Raw genomic sequence first — 17,287 nt, 5'->3', positions numbered from 1 at the left:
GACTTCAGCAACAGGTTTACCTGCACTAGGCACTGTACACTTGGGAGAGTCTTCAACAAAGCTCCTCACAGCAGACTTGCACCAGACAGAACTTGGGCTAGACTTTTATGTGATTGGTCACGGATCATGGATGCAACTTTGTTGTTGTTGTTTTACACTGGCTTAAACCCATCAATAAGAACTACAGACTCCACAGCTAACGTTACAGAGAGTAGGACAAACATTTTTTGTGAGCTTGCTAAGGGTCTTCTAAATTTGCAGGAGGAACACTGAGTAAGCGTCTCCTCTTTGGAGGGATAGTAGAAAAGCACAAACCATTCATCATAACGCATCTTCTTTCTATCAACCACTTTAGCATGAATCATCTTACTGTGTAAACAGGCTAGAAATCATATTTATGGTAGGGCTCAAAGTATCTCAGAGATTCAGAGGAAGAAAAAAGTTATTAGAGTAGGCAGGCTTGTACAACCCCTCGCAGTCCAAAAAGAGGTATTGAGCACCTAAACTGTTCACCTAAAAATTTGCAGTGATTTACAGTAATTCTGTACCACTGTATTTTCACAGTAACGCATTTTTAAACACAAAATAAAATATAGATCCCTGTGAGTAAAATGTTAATTTTATAGACAACCTAGAACTGGTTTTCACAACTTACTCTCAAGAGTAGATCTCAGCCCTTTCTCTACTACCTCCTGTCCCGTGCAGCCTGTGTGACAGCGGAGCAGATCTGGCATCCACCAAACGAAGCTGAGCTCAAACCCAGCGCAGCTGTGGCAGGAGCCCCAGGGTGCCATTGAGGAGGCTGTCGGCAGTTGGCCGCCTGCCAGGTGCTGCGGGCAACGAGGTGAAGGAGTGGACAAAGGCCGCTGCTCAGCTGCTACCGTGACCTTCAGCTATGCTGATCTGCGAGGGGAATGCACCTTCTGGCCACACTCACGTTTCTGAAATGCATGCTTTCTTGTCTATTTGCAACACTACGTACTCACATATGATACCAAGTTCGCACACATGCGTAGCCCCGTGCCTGTGCTGCGCAGGAGGCTGACAAGTTGCCCTCTACCCCGACCACAAAGCAGCTACTCAGTGACATCAGGATCACTGCTGCTCTGCACCCACGGAGCACTGCAACCACACGTGCTCACCGAGGCGTGCTGCACGGCTGTGAAAATCACACACGTGGAGGTCAAACGGCAAGCAAAATTAATTTCATAGATCAGTTTAAAAAATCCTGTGTCTCTCCACCAAAATGAGTCACTCTTTCGGGACATCACAATAATAAAATACAATCACAATGGAAATCTTATTGATACCAGCTTTGTTATTGAAGCAAGAAGAAGGGCATATATTTTCAGAGTCAGACGCTCGAAGGAATATCCCATGTGCTAGATTATTGTAAGGGGCCTCTTCCAGCATATAACAGAGGGAGCTGTACTACACTAAAACACATATGATAAAAGAAGAGGGCCCAGGCTCTTCTCCATATCCTCTGCATACCTGTTACTATCACACAGCTGCTCTCAAGTCTACAGTTTCCTGTGCAGTACAAACTGCATACCACTTCCCCTACAGGAAAAAAAAAAAAGAAAAGGTCTTGCTTGTTCTTAATTGACGATGGAAATACTGTCATATTTTCCACTAGCCAAGCTTGAAACCATTACTGAACAAACCTACATTAATTTTTCCACAACATTTTGCAGAAATGTCAGGAAACAGCTGCACCAGAAATGATTAACTGTCTTTATCACTAAGGCTTCGTTGGCTAACTTCAAATAGTATAGGTTTTCTTCTTTCAAAGCTCTACGTTGTTATTTTTTTTGTTATTCTTCAGTTGACTGTCTCAATACACAACTTTCTCTTCAAAAGCATCTGATTACACAGGTCCAGTGGCGTACAGACATTTTACAACCAGTGGAAGAATTGTGCAGTTTGGAGCCGCATACTTCTAGGAAAAGATTGCCTCCTGCAGATTGCTCAGCTGTGTCTTTCTTGGATCAAATTCAATGAAATTCACAAGTTGCAGTCAAATTGTATTTGCCAGTCAGACTGAATTCATTATGCTGACATAAACGCTTCTTGCTGCATTTTCTTACTCCTTTCTTCTCCTGTCCTTCTCCTCCCCTCTCTTCTCTCCCCACACTGTCTTTGTCACCTCTTCTTTGAGCTATAGCATGTGCCAAAACTTACCATACAATGCCCTGTACATTTTCTGGCAAAAACAAGTGGAACAGTATACATCACCATTCCAAACATGCAACCACTGAGATGCTAGAAGGCTTGGTACAAAGTAAGAGTGCAGCCATCTGGAGATAACTGCTAGTGTGGGTCTGAAATTCCCAGCTGGCTGAAACTTCGCAGTCTCAGAATTTTTAGCAAAGTGTCAGTGAGCAAGACACTCAGCTCACACAGATTTGCACAGGGCTCTGGATATTATGCAATTTTTCCAAAATGTAAATTCTTCAAATTTCTGATAAGAACAGAGCAACAAAAAGCAAGATTCACAGAAATACTTCTAAAGACCAAAAAATATTACAGTTTCTTGTTTATATTTTGAAACATTTAACTTAGTATTACTACAGCATGGCATATTACAATAATTCTGAATATATGTCACTGGCAGATTTAAAACAGCAGTTATTCACTTTATGTCTTCATTGCAGCTGTAAGCCTTGAATGTGTAACCTTGGCATAGTCTGAGACAGAGGGAAATATAGATGTGAATACGCATATACACATACTAGAAGTTACATAAAATTAATCATATCAATGTAGTTTAGAGTTTATTACCTTATCACAACCTATCCCTAATAAAAGGTAGGTTACTTGCAGAAATGATACAGCTACATAAATACAAGTTTATCCAGGTATTATAGAGGAAGAATCCTTCCTGCTGCCTGTAACTCAAAACGATTCACATTTCTTGCTTTTTAAAGGGGTCCCTTCCACGGCAGCAGGCATTGCTGCACATAATCTACACGCAGCTCCGCTCAGGAGGAGCCAGCCACTGCTGACTTCACCCAGGGCTAGGTCAACTCCTGAGCATCTTCATTGCCTTCAGCAGGTACAGCTGGCAGATTCTGGCTCAGAATGCCTAACATAGGCCAGCATTGCTATTTAATTGGTGCAGGGCTGGCTACAAAAAAAAAAAAATCTGTTTTCAAATTACTCTACCAAGATATTTGCTTAGATAGCAGAAATTGCAGTACACTATATTCTACTTAAAATACGCATGAATATATATATGGGTTCTATTTACAAGATACGAAATACTGCCAAAAGTATCCAGGTTTTTTTAGGATTCAATTTTATAATATGCAACACCGAGCCTCTCCTTCACGATATCCTTATCTGTCTCTGTTCTAGTTTGAAAGCAGTAGCTTGAGGTGCCAGAGGATTTCAGGGACCGTGTCCTTCCAATGTACAGCATGTTAAGGCACTGCCAGCTATCATGGCTGCACAGGAGATGCACAAAGCACATATTGTGTATGGGGGAAAATGAAACCAAGCTGTTAGATTTCATTAACCGAGTCCTGATTTTTACTGGGAGGAGGGCTGAAGGGGGGTGGGGAAAGGCTCTGAAATAAACAGAATCAGAAGATAAACACTGAACCTCCTCGCCAGCAGACGGGTGTCGCAGGTTCCCGAGGGGACAAGGGCTGGCAGGCTGCAGCTGCGGCAGACGCAGCCTCTTTTCGCCCAGACCTCGACTGGTGGCCCGGGGCCACCGCTGCTGCTGCCGCCGCCGCCGCCACCTTCCCCCGCCCCGCTGCGGCGCGGAAAGCGCTTGAGCCGCCGCCGGCCCCGCACACGTCGCCCCGCAGGCGCGCAGCCGACAGCCGACCAGGCGCGCAGCCGCCGCCCCGCAGGAGCGCACCCGCCAGCCCGGAGGCGCGCAGCCGGCAGCCCCGGGCACCGCGGCGGCCGCGGGCAGTTCGGCCTCGGCGGCGTTTTGTGCCCGGGGACTGTGAGACCTCGCAGCGCCCATTTCTGGCTCCCCCGGATGTTTTCGAGTCTCTTTCTGCCCACCCCAGACTGTCAGAGAACAGCAAATGGATCTGTTGTCCCGGCACCCTGCTCGGCCACCTCCTGGACTTGGAAGAAGAAACACGTTTTTCTCTCTTACTAATAGCGAGACAAGAAATGAGTGTTCTTGCTTCCCCCAGTGTTTGCGCATCCTGAACTCAAACCACCATGAAGACGCAGCCTCCTGTTCGCACCATCAGCAATGAGCAGCAGGAGCTAGGGGCAATGCCATCACAAAAACAGAGACCTTGAACTTGCTTCACCCTTTGCACAGTCATTTATATCTGGGCAAAGTGGATAACGGCTCCTTTAGCACTAGGGTAGTGGCATTTTATGCTCGCTCAGCATTCACTTTACTCAGGTATAAATAGCAAAAGGTTTCAGACAGTAGAGAATCAGGACCAGCATTTTCAAAGGATTCTCAGCCAAAATGAAGCAGCTAGTCCTTTGCACCGCAGCTTGTGCAATCTCACTCTGCTGCAAGAATCATTCCCTGCAGGGCACCTGGGAATGCTGGTTTGGCAGCATTGCATGCTCTGGTCTTCAGAGAAAATGTGCCTTCCTATTGCCCCATATGTAGCAGTGGAGTCAGACTGCAAGCTTTCACCTGTAAAGTAGGCAGTAATAGGGTTCAGATACTTAATGGGAGCCTTTTATTAGCTCACACAGCATATTTACTATCCTACCAGTATTAAGTGCTTGCCTTAATACCCTTTGCACACAAGGTAGCAGTACAAATTGTCATAGTTACAATAACATTGGTCTGAACCACGTTGAGAGTATCTATTCTAAAATTCAAATGTTTCAAACAAAAAGGGAAAGCGTGCCATTACTCTGCTGACACATTGCCACAAAGAGTTCTCAGCATACAAGAGAGCCACAGCAATAAGGACCCAAGGCACAGAAGTACCATTAAGTTCCACACAAATAAAACCTGAAAAATTTATGCTAAAACCCCATTTGAGAGGATGGCTGCCATGCTCTTATGTACCGAAGTTCTCAGTTTTACACTTAAATCCTGACTGGTGAGTCAGGACATGGCTGGGTTTCTATACTGCAGGAGTATTCCATTACCCCTGCTTATAAATTTCACACACCGTTAAAGCTTCCCAAACTGGCAACAGAGCTCAGGGGTGCATGAGGACAGTTTGTTTTCCTGCTGAACTTTCAACATAAATTCCACAGGACCTCCGGCAGGGATGATGCCTTGTTTTTTGACAACATGTTTGTTGGCAACACCCTACTGACAGCCATCAGTTTGCAACCCCCTTGCCCACCCAGCTCTGATCCCAGGCTGCACAGAAAGATCTCTGTTAGTTCTGAGGGACCACAAAGGGGAAAGAGTGCAACACAGATGGACACAGCTTCCACTGCAGGGACTGGGAGAGGGATCCATATGATGAGATACCTCGTATAGCATCACCCTGGACTGCAGAGTATTTGGGACCAGTTCCAGGTTTGAGCAAAGGTTCAAGGGATATCTCATCTCAATTTAACCCCCTCCATTTTTTCCTTCAATTCAGATATAGAATGAAATGTAGGTCAAATATCACTGACATAGTTCTGAAAAATCTGGGGGGTTTATCTCAAAATATGTTCTGCATTTTTTTTAACACCTTCTCCTGTGGTCATAATTTCACATAAGAATCTTTGGTGTCTCCCTTCTATACTCAGCTCCTATGGTTGCAAATAAATCTTGGATATTTTTAAAAAAGAGAAGGCCAATGAGAACGATCAAACTTTTTCTTAAGTTTTCATTATTTCAAGCCAGTGTCGTTAAATTCTGAGGGCTAACATAATTCTCTGACCACCAAGGATGTGCCGGTACAGAGAAGAGAAGCTTGGCAGTGTCTCAGGTTTCCTCCAGTAACAAAAGTAACTCTCTCTGTACTGCACGCAGGCACAGTTTTTGAGACAAAGTCAATGTGAAACCTGTCCATCCTGTGACTACCAACCCAAATAAACCTGGAGCTGCAATGAGTAGCTGAAAGCAGACCTTTTCTTGACAAGATAAACTGGCTTCAGAACTATGTGATGCCCTAGTGAGACTGCTGTTGGGGATCTATTACCTTTAAGCTAGCTTGGATGTCATTATTCTATAGTGTCAGCACTTTAAAGTTTGTATTTGCCCAAGTGTTCATGACCGAGAGGAAAAAATAACTTTAAACGGTATTAGCAATGGCAAGATGGTCAAGCAGAAATCACCAACTTAAACTTTAAGAAAATTTAAAAATGAAAAAAAAAGTTTCAGATATCAAAACCCCACCCACCATTTCTTCTGATGTTTTTACAAGTACATTTTTCTGTTTATTTATTTAGTTCAAAAAGTATGCTTCCTGGGCGTTTGATGCAAGGACTGCATAGAGGAGGGAAAGTGATGACAAATGAAATATGTGGATAAAGCAAAGACAGCACTTCCAAATGAATAAAAACATAACCTGCCCCAAAAGAGAAATGCCTCTGATTTCAGCAAGAGCTGACTTCAGTGGTAACAAAAGGACATGCAATCAGTATTTAAATGTGAGTGACTTCCACGTGAAGCCTTCTGTGAATGAAAAACTATTCACCTGGACCCACTCCCTCAGTTCACTCAAACCTGTTCTTTCTTTGCTCTCCTACCTGGCTGCTGCCATCAAAGGTGCAAGTGAGTAATAGTTCCAGTCAAGGCAATTGGGTTCACTGCTCCAGCGAATATGGCTGTTGAGTCTCTCTTCCACCTGTTTGGAAAACAAGTATGAAAGACTTTTAAGTATTGTGGTCTATTCAGCCTGCTGTTTGATTTTATAACCTAGTTGACATTACGGCATTGGCTACATCAATACTTGTAAGAACTTCAGAGATTCAGTCACAGTGCTTCGTGATACTTGGGGCATTCTTCCCTCAGAGCAATGTGGTAGCAGCAATCAGTAGCTCTCCTGCAGTTTCCAGCTGCTATTCTAGCTGTGGGCTAGAATAGACATCAACTAATATATTCCGAGGTAAAAACAATAGATAGGCAAGACCAAAAGGTGCATACAATGATATGTTTTCAAACACGATGTATACAACAAGCAGTGCAAACACACAAAGCAGGGAAGTGCCTTTGTAGTCTATTTACCTTTAGGGCTTGCAGTTCCAGGTTTTCTGCCTAATTTTGAAAAGACCCTGCCCAAATCAGAATTTAACAGCACATATTTTTAATTAAATGCAAATACTTTCTTGTTAGTAAATCAGAGCAGTGCAGTTGTCTTTTATTCTGCTTCTTTCCTGTCTAGCACTGTGCTTACAAAGTGAGGTCACCTCTAAAACTTCCCTTTCCATATGATGCTAGTCTGTTTTGGAAAAAAAAAAAATTAACGTAAAATGTGAAAATCACTCTGCTACACTGAGAAAGGCCACCAAAAGGCACTTTCTGTATACAAAAGATCTGTTGTGTGTGCATATGCAGGAGTGTATGTACATCTGTGAGTCCAAGGCACAGAGCACCAGGAGACATGTTCGTTAATGTGTTAGAGGCATCAGACGGCTACAGGCTGCCCTATTTACACCTGCAGGGAGGGGGTTATTGAATACAAGGAGGTTACCCTTAATCAGGGCACACAGGCAATGCATCAGGAACTGGAGACTCATATTTAATTTGCACATAATAGAGCTGACTGAAACACCTGCCTCATTAATACCAAGACAACAAAACTTCAGTGATCTTTTAGTGATCACATACTCCAATGCACCTGGCTATTCTGATTTTGTCGAAGACCAGTGTGAAAACACAGACAACCACAGCGTGCATTTTGCCCTGGGCGCTTTCTTCCAGACTTCTCTCTGTGCTTGAACGCCCACGCATGAGGTGCCACCCCAGGTGACGTGACAGGGATGGGCAATTAGTGTGGACATTGCAGGGTGGATGTGCTCCTGGACAGGACAGCACCCTAGGGGAACACACGGTCCCCAGAAAGAAGTGCAGCTGGTGTCACCCCTTCTGCTCTCTGCCCTGGCCGTGACGCTGGGCCCCAGCTGACCACACTCAGGGGGCAGTCAGGCCACTGCAGCAGGAAAAGGTGCTTGTTCCTCTAGGGCTTACAATGTCATGGCAGAGGAGCATGCCAGAGGACTTGGACAGGAAAATCTCAAACATAGCACACTGGACTTGCAGATCTGTGCCCATGGCCTAGCCATACTGGCACTGAAGCCAATAGCAAACCTTCTACTTCCAGTGAGTGTCACAGCTGCCCAGGGTGCCCCATACCCAGGGCAAGGCCTGTCAAACATGGGGTGGGTGACACGTGGCAGTGCCACCACTAGCAGCGTGAAGGGTAAAGCAGGCCTGGAACTGGTTTGCAATAAAAGACATATGCTTATGCTTATGCTTTTCTTCCCCCCCCTCCAATGATGTTTGCTATTGGCAACAAAAACAAATAGCAAATGTTAAAGTGTTACTGACTGGCAATGTCAACAGTGGTCTATACAAGCAGCTGAGTATATAAAATAACATATGCTCTGGTTCAAGATCCTGACACTTTATCATAACAATATACAACTTCCTAGGAAATGATCTGAACATGGAGCCAGGAACTACTTTTGAACCCTTGAACAGACAGGGCCCAATACAGTTTTAATCTGTGGGTGAAACCTTGGCATGACTGGACTCAAGGGCAAAACCCTTTTTAGCAGGACCAGTATTTCACTCGCTATTTTTACAACTGGCCTGAGATAAGTTCCACTCGAAAAACAAAGCAAAGCAATAAAGAAAGTCTTGAGTCCTTATTCCCCTGTCCTTCAGTAGGACCTAGGGGTGCTCTGGATTGCAGCTCTCTCTGGTGAGGTATAGACACCTTCCAGCCCCCAACCAGGTCACCCTGGGCTTTCACAGGCCTGACTGGCTTTAGTGATGCTGGCTACAGTTGCACACAGTTATTTTTAATTAACATGCATTGTGAATTAGTTTACCTAATCCACAACCTGCAGACAAGGGTCTTTATTCTCATTTACACTAAATGCTCTCTGTAGCACCCTGGCAGGAGCAGAGGTGACTTCAATGCAAAGAGAATGAAGCCATTAGTAAAATACGTCATTTATGAAGCAAAATCACACTGCTGTAGCTCCAGCTTCAAAAAGAGTATTTAAACTGAAGTCCATGAGGAACACTATGTTCTGTTTTCCCTAATTTATTTTTTAGCTCCTGATAGGAACCAGCATCTTCCCTCTCACTCTGGTAACCTCACTGTCTTCAGTGGTGTTCCTGAAAGGATATTTTAGCCTCTGATCCAAGTGTGAAAGACTGCCCCTGATTTCAGTGACAGTTAGATCCATTTCTGAGTCTTTAAGAGGCTTAATCGCTGCTTACAATTAGGAAAAACACTATCCAGAGCAAGATCTGGTTAAGGATAGTATGATTTTGTCTGCTACTGCCTCCTTACTAACCCACCATCTTACAGCAGCCCTAGCAAACAGGATGTAGTCTGAGGGAACAGCCGACCTGCACAGTCTCTAATACGCCCAGATAATGCACGTGTCATCAAACAAGATTTTACCGCCCAATTAAAGCTCCCAGAGGCATTGTTGCAATACTAAACTCAGGAACTTTTAATTTGTTTTTATCACCACATTAGTAAAATTTGTGCAATCCTTGGTTCTTTGGCAGCAGAAGCAAACAAGTGTGCCTTCAGCGACTGCCCACCAAGGCCAGACAGCAATGCAACCACCACTGCTGAGCATTTGCTAGTATTTGGTCTTATCTGGTCACGACTCACTTTATCTGCTGCAGTTGTTTGCCAGCCACGGAAACTAAGATTAAACAAGCACATCAGAAGAGAAATGAGAGTATGAGAAGCGTGGTGTGTCTTACTGCTTGGAAGAGGTTTTTTTTCAATTTGAACTTTGTATCTCAGACACTCCAGGATTAGGACCTGGCAACACACAGGCAGAAGGGCTCTGATAATAACTCTTACACCATCTGCTACACTGCCAGATTCTCCCTTGGCAGCTATCGTCATCATTTTGTCATGGTAGAACTACACCTTCAGTGGTGAAACCTAAATGTAGCAGTAGGCGCTGGCATCATCTGACCATAAAGATTAATTCATTTCGTGGATCGATAAGAACAGGGACTTTTTTTAATATTACTTTTTATATATCTGTTACACTGATGCTGCAAGGTCAGTTGGAGGTAGAGGGGCGACAGGAAGATAAGCGTGTGCTTCACAAGGTAAAAAATACCAGAAGTCTTATGTGTATTTTATTCAGAAACTGAAGTTTAAGGAAAGCAATTGGATAATATTTATTTCACTGCTAATTATTTGAAGGTTCTGAAATAGCACAATAAATGGGTGAAATTGCCCCAGGAGTACAAAGGGCAAGTAAAGCCATGCCCATGTTACTCCTTAACTGGCTTGCAGCAGATCGCATTGCAGCACAGACCGCACCTTGCCATGGTTTGTGAATTCAACTAAAGCCTCAGTTTGAACAGGTCAATAAGAAAGCCAGGTGCCATTTAAATTGCAGCCAAGTTCCAGGATTGTATAGGATAATTTGTACCAAAGGAGAGCCAGGCAATGCAGTTAGAAAAAAACACATGCTTCTGTAGCATACTACCCAAGGGCTTGAATTCATGGCTGGCAACTCAAAGCAGCGAGGCTATATGCAAGTCTCCCACTACTCCATGGGTCCAAATCCTCCGTTATACATGCTTTCTTACTAAACACAATGAATTGACCATGCAAGCTTCTGTACTGTGGTATGCAGAGACTGTGAACCCAGCCCGTGTGGATTTTCTAATGCTCTCTTTGCTCCATTTCTCCTTTTCAAACACAGCAAGTCTGGAGAACTCTATGAATTATGATCTGTAATGGGAGAAATAAGAAGTCTAAAATTTGCTTGATTGCACCTCTGATGCATTAAGCTTCAGGCATCAGTGTCAGTCTCAGTACTTTTTCTCTGAATGGGCAATATTTTACAGTTACCGTTCTCTAAACAAAGCACAATTTATTATATACACAATTTGATAGCTATGGCAGCTAACTTCAGAGGTAAAAACCATCTTCCTACTTAAGGAAGGTAAAAGCAATGTGATACTTTAAATTGACTTCATATGAACAACTGCAGAACAAAATCATCTGAGAAATGACGTCCATGTCCTGATCAAATGCAATCACACCGTATGCAATTGAATTTGGAAAAAGTGGAAGGAAATTATTCCCATTACTTTACTGGTGTTCTTAATGTGTTCACACAAGTCATCCATGAATAGACGAATTAAAATACTTACAGTGTCTCTGCCTTTGCCCTCTTAATTCCAGGTCATTCTGGAAGCTCTTGGTACTGCAGAAATGTGTTTTCCTACAAGCAGTTTAATGAAATTAATGGCCCAAATCTTGAACTACCTCCAAAGTTAAAGGGATATAATTTACTTTTTTAATCAAATGTCTCTATGCTGTAAACATTTTTGTCTTCATCGCTAAAGTAGAAAGACATTTGAAGCCTAATTTATTTTTCAGTATTTATGCTTTTTTTTGGTTTCCACATTTTTCTCAATAGAGCTGTGATAGCCCATTTAAATTTTCTTTATTCACAGCTTTTCTTCATTTGGTATTTTGGTTCCTACATGCTAGCACCACGTTGCAGATCTGCATGCAAAGAGCACCAAGAAAACTTAGTAAAATTTTAATTTGTTCCAATTTATACATGCATTAATTCATACACATACACACACACATGTATGTATGCATTTGTGTGTATGCATGTATGTGTATGTACACATATTATAGAAATAAAAATAGTCATATTTACTAACATGTGTTATCTGAGCTCGTCTTATTGTCTCTCAGGCTCTGCAGAAAGTTAGCAACCTGGACAAAATTTACTTAAAAGCTCTGTCATGCCAAGTGACTTTTGGAATGTCACCTATGAACTTTGTTTACTTTACACATAGGTGGATGACTTTATTAAATTGAAGGAGATTATTTCTTCTTTGGATCCTCTCTACATTATCTTCTCTATCCCCAAAGCCCACTCTGCACAGGATCTTATTTTGCTGCCACTGCTGGAACTATGATTTTGGGTTACTTTTTCTTCAGCCAGGAGCTAAATTAGCAAGAGCACATCCTCCTAAGTATAGGTCCGTAACCTCACTGCAAATAACAGTTTGGACACTGCCAGCTGAGATCAGTGCCCTCAATAACCAGGTTTGATGCTTCTAGACAGTGGTAAGGCTGACAACTGACCCAGCGTCCATACACACACATTGTTCAAGCCATTCATCTTGCCTGCTGCTGCCAAGAGAAGAGGGGCTGTTTGTGCAGGCAGCTGGCAGCAAGATGCAAGTACATCTGGAGATCCTTCGAGAGTAGGCAGAGAGAGTGGAAACATCAAGTCTCAGCTGAGCCCAAGATAGGATTCCAGGTAAAGCTCATGCTCCTACATTTATACAGTCCTAAAATTGCATTTGGCCCTTGGAAGGCAACCATGAGGCTGATGTGGCCCCCGGCAAAAATGAGTTTGATACCCTTGTGCATCCAAACAGGTTTCAACAAAATCACCATGAGGAACCTCCTACACTGAGTGCCTTGGCTTTCTTTCCCTCTTTGCATGACTAAGCCTGCTGCAACACCCATGCCTTGGGAAACAAACAATACAGCCACGTGCACAACAAGGAAACTGAGGCAGAGCCACTGGTAGTAGCCAAGCAGGTGGGCTGCAATGCAGCAGGTGTCCTACAAGCCCAGGACAATCACTTGAGCTGTCAAAATTATCTCCATCTCCACGGAAAGACCATGTCAAGTTCAAGCCCATAGCAGAGCGATGGCAGCAGCACTGGACAGTTTCAGCATTAGAAAAAAGCTGACTTGCCCCTGACAAGCTGGCAACTGGTCAGACCTGCAGGACACGAGGAGGGAAGCAAGATGCTTGTGAACAACAGAAATTTGTCTGTGCAGAAAATCTAAGGACTTGGGGTCTGCTTAGAGTTTTGGTTGTTGTTACCTGCAAAATCTAAGGCAATATTTTCTATAAAATAAAACTAACATCTCAGTGAGACTGCTGTTAAGTCAAAGACAGACTTCGATGCGCTCTGGATTTACGCCAGCTAAGCTGAGATCATTCTCTGACACTGTGCTCCTGGTTGCAAAGACAGCTTGTCCAGCACAGGGTACGCTACTGTCGTTTTAGGTCAGCAGCCATGATAAAGCACCATCACTGGCAGCTGATCGTTTGCTTTAAAAATCTGAAGAGGCCACGAAAGCACCTCTGACCACACGCTTTGTTAGCACTTCTGCTGGACGTTGTGCAATTTCTTTACAAGGAGAAGAGCGTTCCACCTCACTATCCCTTGTTATTGCCATGTCTAGACAGGGACTGTTTCAAGTGTCCTCCTTCCATGTACCTCCTCGCTGGTCCTCCAGGTCTAGAGACAGACAAGAGAAAGGCAGCAGTGGGGTCTTTGGTCCTCCACAGTGAGGCAAGATCCCTCTGCACTGATGTCACTCCGCTCTTGGTGTGTGCTCAGTAAGACAGTAATTTGTCATGAGCGTGGGCCCTATCCATACATGGCAGGCTGGAGGAGGAATGACCTCAAACTCCGCTTCTAATCCAGGGGGCGTTGCCAAAGCACAGTGTTTGAGTTTGGTGCATGAAGCGCAGAGATATTTTCAGCTCCTGAATCACACTTCTGGCTCCTCAGCTAACTTGAACTTCTCCTTAGTTTTGTTTGCAATTTTTCACCTGCAATCACCATTGATTCTCAGAAAAAGAAAATGAGCTGGTACATTAAAAAAAAAAAAAGCCATGAATACAAAGATTTGCTTTTATCATTTTCATTTTTAATCACTTCTATTTTATTATTTTGCATGTGTGGAGGAGTGGAATTTAACAAATTACTAATAGATTAGTGGTGCATCACAAATGTCTAGTTTCTTTATTTCAGGTTCTAAATATATGCTATTAAATGCTGCCAGTGGATGTTTTCGAATGATTTTACTGTCCAACACAAGAATGAAACAGTCTGAAAAATGAGGCAGTTCAGCAGCAAGTTGTTAGCCTGGATACAGCTACAGAAGACCTTTTAGCTATATATTCCTATAGCTGAAGCAAAAATGTTTTGTAATACTTGTCCCATGAAACCATATTGACTTGAAAACAATTCACAACCATAATCTGAAATTGGCATTAATGAGAAAACAAAACCTCATTTTACAATAGAAAGGGAATAAGTTTTAATTGGCATATCCTGCCAATTACAACTGCATCACCTCTCTGTCGCTGCGGCCTGACTCTGCTCTCACTGAATTACATGGAAAAGCTCCAGCATACAAATTACGCAACATCAGTCACAGCTAAGCAACTCATTTATGCATATGCTTAATTCCACCTCTAATCAGTAAAGCCAATTCAGCAAAGCAAAGCATGTGGTCAAGTCAAAAGTGAATACGTAGCATGTATCTTTCTGAATATGGGTTTTTCATAGACTGAAGATGTTGCACAAAACTTCCCTTGATTTCCTTCTTCCTGGAAGAAGGTGGAATTGAGCTGTTAATCAAACTGTCATTTATGCATGTTAAGTACTAGTATTTTTAACTCATCCATAGATTGGTTAAGCAAAACCAAATTTTAAAAAGCCATGGGACATTCTTGGGCTGGACAGAGACATACATACATACTATCCTCAGATAGCAGTGGACCACAGAGGCAGGAGGAGGTAACTCCAGGAAAGATGAGGCAAGAAGCTACCATAGGAAATCCTGTATATCCAGAATTGCTGATGGGCCTTCCTGAGCCCTTGCACAGAGAGAAGTGGGAGCCTTCTTATCCACTGCAAGTAGAGCAGAAAATCACGGGTGTTTCAACTCCCTGTTTCCATTTCCCTCCCATGGGAATGAGGAAAGACCAGGGATAATTAATACACACCTGGATAAGGCATGTGCCTCTCCTCTGAATGCACTGAAGTAACTGGACAGCCTCTAAAGTCCTCTGAAACCTCTTATTGTCCTTTAAATTTCCTTTAGTCTTAGCAAACAACATTAATCTAACAGAGACAATGTCCAGGAGCACTCCTCAACTGCGGACAAGTGGGAAAGAAAAAGTCTGTTGCAAACAGCAGGGCTGTGACTGCTCATGGGGGATTTAGGCTCAGCATCAGCGGCTGCACCGCTCGCCTCCCTCTGCCCCTCTCCCCAGACTAAGGGGTCTTATCTACCTTTGCTTTTCGACCAATCTCAGAGATCAGGCATCAATTACAAACACTGTGGGGCTGCCCTAAATGATGTTTAGCTGCCCAAGGCAGCTTCCTCCCAAGTGGGACCCCCCCCCCCCGCCCCCGGCCAGGCTGGGAGAGCTGCAGGGAGGGGAGTGCTGAGGGACAGGCTCTACCTGTTCTCCAGTTCCTCCAGGCTGCCAGAAACAGACAGCATGGGGTCGACCCTTTGCTTCCTTCTCCGTTTGAGATTACAATCTGTCCCTGCCCTGAAGGCACCATGAGCTGCAGAGTGTAAATGTTTGCAGAAATTAAACAACTCCAGCAAAATACACTTTATGCAAACATCTCCTCTCTTCCCAGATGACACAACATGGAGCACCAAGCACAAACAAAAACCAACCAAAGCAAGCGCAGAGGCACTGTGGAAAAAAAATCATTTAGCGAAGAGCTTCTCTGCTCTCCTTACAGCCATTAGGACAGTGATAATGCTGAAATGGCTGGCGAGCCCTGAAAATTGGATAAACTGAGACACAGAAGAGACAATTGAAAGCAAGAAGACAGACGGCAAAAATAAGTGAGACAACAGATGGAAAGCAGAAATGCAATGTCTAAACTGCAGCTGTAATTCTGCTACTAACAAGCACACGTAGTTCAGCTTGCTTTCTTGTTTTGAAGAGGGCAGGAGTTTTCTGTAAAAAAACCCAACAAACAAACAAACAAACAAACAAACTGGTTAGCGGAACTGCCATGGGTTCTCCCCAGAGAGTTTGTGGGACAGGAAAATTATTTCTCTCCCTACCTAGGAGTGAAACAACCTTTCTAAGAAAGGGCAAAATTCTGACACCCTCTGGTGTCCTCATTGCACTAGTACTGCTAGAGGTGGAAAGGGTTCACATCATTAAAATCTATATCCACAAGTGTTTGAGATGCTGCTGGTCAAGGTCAGTCAAAGGAATTGTGAAGAGCTCTCCTGTGGCAGCACAGCTCCCTTAGCCTTTCTCATTTACTAGCATGATTGTTACAATTAGACAGGAAGAGGGTAGTTACTGTTCTAGCAGCATTTTATAGACTAATTTAGCAGTTTTTCTAGCAGGCTTTTAGTACAGTTTTGATAAAATGCTAGTATGGGAAAGATGGATTTCCACATTGGACAAAGAGACAGTTGTGGCAAGACTACCTATTTTTAACACGGTTTATTCCTAGCACCATTTCAGACACAGCATTTTCTCCCTCATCTGTTGGCATAGTTGTTTTGTTTCTTTAAAGACACGGTTGTCTGTCTCTTGGGGAAAAATAAACAAACAAACAAACAAACAAACAAACAAACCCCAAAACAAAACCAAAAAACCCCACCACAGCACCTTCAATAGTTGCAGAGAAAAACAGGAGACTGAAACCCAATCAAATCAGGTTCTGGCCACTGTGGTATTGTAAGTGCAACTGTGGATTTTTAAAATTCACATCTGGTTTACCCAACAACTAAGATGGTTTATTGATCTAAGGAGTCTGACTGCGAACCTGCCATCAGAGTGACATTCTCGTCTGCTCAGGAGGAATGTTGCTACAAAAGCACAAAGCAAGATGCAAATGCTTTAATAAAGGAAGAAAAATGTAGTGAGAGCACCAAGGGGAAAACAAATAAACAAACAACAACAACAAAAACCAAACCCGAAGTCTGATAAAAATTAAATTGGCATAACAGGACAAAACATTAAGCAATCTTTCTGACACTTGGGTTGCCAGGTTGTTTTCTCTGATTTTTGATGATAATTTTTTTTCCTCACTGGACTGCTGGACTTCATGGTTATGATCTTCAAGGGAATCTGAAACCTTATCTCCTCTCAAAGGCTTTTCAGGCAGCTTGAGAGTTTGTAGGTAGAAGCAAATAAAACTGAAGTATGGCTGAGGTGGGACCTCTGCAGATCACTAAAGCAACCTCTGTTCTTGTAGGACAGCCTATTTGCTGGGAAAGTTGCAATATGAAAACCTGATATATTAAAGGTCAAGACACCAATACAGAGCAGACTTATCTGTATTGTGTTTTAATTTCTTTTTACGCTGAGAGGTGCCCAGGGACCTGAAGAGGTGACAGAAAGATAAATC

General features: G+C 43.3%; 1 protein-coding gene across 9 annotated transcripts in view; it reads right to left on the bottom strand.

The window, feature by feature from the left end:
• HIVEP2 (HIVEP zinc finger 2) overlaps positions 1 to 17,287 on the bottom strand; it is a 140,712-nt gene that overhangs the window by 46,360 nt on the left and 77,065 nt on the right. For all 9 annotated transcript variants that reach the window (XM_065833437.2, XM_065833438.2, XM_065833439.2 and 6 more), the window contains one exon: positions 6,640 to 6,737. The gene's annotated coding sequence lies outside the window, so the exon portion shown is untranslated. The remainder of the gene's footprint in view (positions 1 to 6,639; positions 6,738 to 17,287) is intronic.

This window comes from Patagioenas fasciata, chromosome 3 (assembly GCF_037038585.1).
Source record: "Patagioenas fasciata isolate bPatFas1 chromosome 3, bPatFas1.hap1, whole genome shotgun sequence".
Lineage (NCBI taxonomy): Eukaryota > Metazoa > Chordata > Aves > Columbiformes > Columbidae > Patagioenas > Patagioenas fasciata.
The sequence above is the reverse complement of the archived record's forward strand: the minus strand, read 5'-3'. Positions and strand labels throughout refer to the sequence as shown.